Source organism: Rhopilema esculentum, chromosome 8 (assembly GCF_057945365.1).
Source record: "Rhopilema esculentum isolate cy_ngs chromosome 8, ASM5794536v1, whole genome shotgun sequence".
Taxonomy (NCBI): Eukaryota; Metazoa; Cnidaria; class Scyphozoa; order Rhizostomeae; family Rhizostomatidae; genus Rhopilema; species Rhopilema esculentum.
The window spans coordinates 3,906,274-3,910,642 of NC_142822.1; positions in this window are offsets into that span (position 1 = coordinate 3,906,274).

The following is a 4,369-nucleotide window of genomic DNA, read 5'->3' on the forward strand; positions in this document are numbered from 1 at the left end:
TATTTTAATTTAATTTTGTCTCTTCTACAAAAACCCACGAGTTTAGCCTAGTTCCCTGTGCTAAGCCTAAGTCCTGTACTACAGGCAGTTTATCATAATGTCATGCCATTGAAGATCTTCGGAGATGAGACAAAGCTGTGAATAGAATTTTCTTCCTTGTTTATTTGCTTCTTCACTCCTCAAAGCCCAGTTAAGTAAGAGCCTAGAAAAGATGACGTTCACATGACCGGCGACCGTGAGGATGGCCAATGAAAAGAAAAGAATCTAGCTTGCCACACGCAAACCACACCCTTTTTTCCTTGTTTTTCTTAAAAATATCTTCACAGCTTACTTACGGATATCGGCCAGAGTAAAGATAGACATTATTCTGTAATCTGAGTTAGGTCCTTCCATCGAGATATCTCTTCAAAAGAAAGTCTTTTCTTAAAGGACAAGTGACACACTTTTCACCCTATCTTTTCTTTTCATTAACTTATAGATCATCTTTTAGAAGTAAGTTTTTCCTGGTTTGGAACAAAAAATTCTAATCAGGGGGCGCAGGGCGCGCGATTTTGCTTTTTATCACGTCACCATATGACGTACATTGTGATAACTCAGAATTTTCCTGTAATTGATAGAGAGTTTACGAAACACGACGCGACAATTCCAGACGAACTGTATTCGTTTACAAGCGTGTTGTAAACGTTAATATTGCACTCTATACCAGTAGCAGCAATAACAAATTATCACAATCTACGTCACGGTGTCACGTGATTCATTTCCCGCCATAATTTCAAATGGGTTTTTAAGTGGGAAAACGAAATCAGAAAGGAAAAATATTTCAACAACACTCTCATACAGCATTTTACTCTAAGTTAAAAGAAAAAAAAAATTTGGCGCCAAAAGCGTGTCACTTGTCCTTTAACCTGCTTTGAAAGCGAACAGGTGTCATTTATTATAGTAATTCCCATGTTTTCGCCTTTCGATGAAAAGCACGCTAATATCAAGTATAATTACGAACTGTCATGCTGTATAGAACCAATCAACATTGCTTGCTACTGCGACTTATCGGCTGAGAACATTTTGAAAGATATCCGCTAAGATTACGATGGCCTAATTACCCTGGGTTTTAAACGAGGCTTTCAGTAATACCCAGTAACAAGAACACTCAGGAAACTCGAAGCTTAGCGATAAAAGTGAATGTGAATCTTTGTGAAATGCCTAGCACCATTGATATATTATCCTTTCATTAACCACTCAGCTTGCAAGCTTATTCTTCAATTACGTCATTCACTTGTTTCGGTTGCATGGAGATTTGAGAGAGAACTTCGAGTTGTCCAAAGATTGATCCACTAAGGTTCAAAAATTAAAATCTCTTGAGTGCATCGAGAAATAAAGCTGTCAGTGATATTTGAGTGCCTTATGGTTTTATGACGGATCATCTGATGAATTTGGATTGCAAACAGTGTTGAACTAAACCACGAGTGCATAGACGTTCCTTTGCAAAAATCTGATCTGAACAGAAAAAATTGTCACACAGTATTTTTGTTGTACTGGAGGGAATTTCGCTTGACACCTCTGCGTTTTTGTGAGCCTTGATTTGGCTGTATCTGAATATTCAAAGCTTTCCATATCAAAGTTAACAGGGCCTTTTATTTAGATTTTAGCTGATCAGAATGGTTTGTAATTTAACAGACTGCTTTCAAATGTGTCTAAAGTTAGTAAGAGCTTTTCACGACCTAAATAGCATTTCTTATCGACATGAAATGATCTTTCTACAATTGCTACATCCAAGATATAATATGGAATTTTCTTATTTTATCTTGCTACATTGTAATCGAATTCATTTTTCATTCTGACTAATGTCTAGCATGGCGCAAACTGAATTAGAAGTATGATTTAAGAGTCGCGATGTTTTCATCCTTCCTTTGTATCTTACCCTATAATATCTGAAATTTGTTTTCAAAAAGCAAGTTGGTGAGATTTGGACGAGGCTTTTGTTTTAGTGACACGGCTCGCTGCCTTCGATCGTGTGATTTCCCTTTTGGGCGCAGTGTGATTTTTATATGTCTGAGTTTTCCTCGTAACTTTAAACTTGAATTAAAGCTCTATTTTTTTTGCTTCATATTAAAACAGTGTGATTCCCTCGTGTAGCTGCTTTCATTACATACTGTTATAACAGACAGAGCGAGGTTTCAAAGACCATTGAAAAAAATACTATTATTAATTGCACTCCCACCAGTCTGCTAAAATTTTGCTATATTGTGATTTTTGCACTAATCTATTTCAATTTTCTTGATGTGGTTTAAAGGCTCTTAAAGAATATCTTTGAGCTCGAGATTAAATACTTGTAGAAATGTAATCTAGTGTGAAAGATTTGTTACTACAACTGAAATGGGACTCCTTTGAATCACGTAGATAACTATTCCAACTGAAATATGTTCATAGAATGTTTACAAATCAGGTTGCTTTGGACCCTAACATTTTCTTTCCCCCTGCAACTTGCTCAACGACAAGGAACTCTAACTCATTGAAGATCATGCCTAAATTCGGAAGGGTTGATGCTGTAAGGTTTCATTTTTTATTCAATCGTTCCTGTATGGGACAGCCTGCCAGAAAATATTTGACGCAGGCAAATTCGGATTTCTTATACAATCTATGTCGAAATCATCTCGATGAGTTTTAACGTTGTAGTTGACTTGGCGGACATTTGTATGACCCAAAAGGGTTCTTAAATGTAATGACGATGATGATGATGATGATGATGATGATGATGATGATGATGATGATGATGATGATGATGATGATGATGATGATGATGAGGATGAGGATGATGATGATGATGATGATGATGATGGTGATGGTGATGTGAACATAAAAAAACCAACAGTTTACATGTAAGTAATCGAATATTCAAGTGTTTAATCAAGCAATGTGTCCTTCATGAAAGAATTTATGGTAGTAGGGATCTAGGACAAGAGGACACTTTTCTTACAAAGATGAAAGAGAGGGGGAAAAGGACAATGGAACAAGAATGAATCATTTTATATGAGACTGTAACTAGGAAGAAAATTGTTGTTTTGTTGTTCTTAGGCTATTTCTGTTCCATCGTATATCGACGGGTAGGGTTTACTTGTGAGGTTAGAGAGGTATCCTTGGATCTTCTCTAAGTTTGCTGAGTAATGTGTTGAGAGCACTTGAAAACAACCGACTCATGTCGTAGAATGGCTAAATATAGATTCTCTGCAGTGATGATAAACTGACAATAAATTTAGAAAACTTTGATTTATGCATCATGTTCCTTATAAAGAAAAGGAAATGTGTAAACTGAAATGGCTCAATAAGCTCTGTTTTTCTTGAATCGCATGCAATGCAAACTTACCATTATTGTTAAATTTTGATTACTACATTAAAATAAGAAAGTTTTAGCTGAATTCATATCGCAATAGATGAATCTATTGATGTTGTCAAAGTCTGGTTGTTTACTGGTGCAGTGCAGTGAAAAAGTTCGGCGCGAATTCAGAGAGTTTGGGAAAGATATTTTTCTTGTTCCTAAACACTGGCGTCACACCCGGGGACTAGCCTCCCGCTATTCTATAAATGTTCGGTTTTGCGGAGATATTCAAGTGGAAATTTTCTCAAATAACAGGCCTGTATCTAAATTTTACTTTCTCTACACTGCTTGAAATATGTAAACAATCTTTGGCGGTACAAAAGTTAAAGATGGCTTTGAAAAAGTCAAACATTTCGAGTCATACTTTAGATTTTCGTCTGACACTCTTCAGTGTATAAAACCTCAGAACATAGATTAAGACACTATGCTAGGAAATATATATACCCAGTTGTGGATCGAAATAGCCCTATCATAAACGCCAGCACATGACTAAGATTCTCTTCAATGCTTATTTAAAAAGGTGTCCGAGAATTAGTCACTTTGGCCCACTCTCGAATCCAATTGCCACGACGCAACCATCCTTCAAAGAAATTTTTCTTGTCAAGCTCTGGCTGGAACTTCTGTTGACTAGCAATGTTCCAACGATTTGCATCATCGGAGTGATTGATATCTATAGGAATTTTCAATCTTCAGAATTGCAATATGATATTCTTAGGATCCGAATCTCTGGGAAAATTTTCATTACCTCTGTAATCATTTCTCCAAGAAATTTCCTTTCACTTAGATATTGTATGCCCCTCAACGTTATCTAAAGCTGATAGGCTCACTGTCTAACATCCTTCTTTCAAACCATAGGAAATTAAGGGTAATCTCGGGTAATCTCGCTAGAAATTTTTTTTGGGATTTTTCCCACCCATTGATCACTGGTTCCCACCACATAGATGGAATCGAGGCTTGCGGACAAAAGAGGTCTCTCCAAATCTCCTCGAAAAGCAT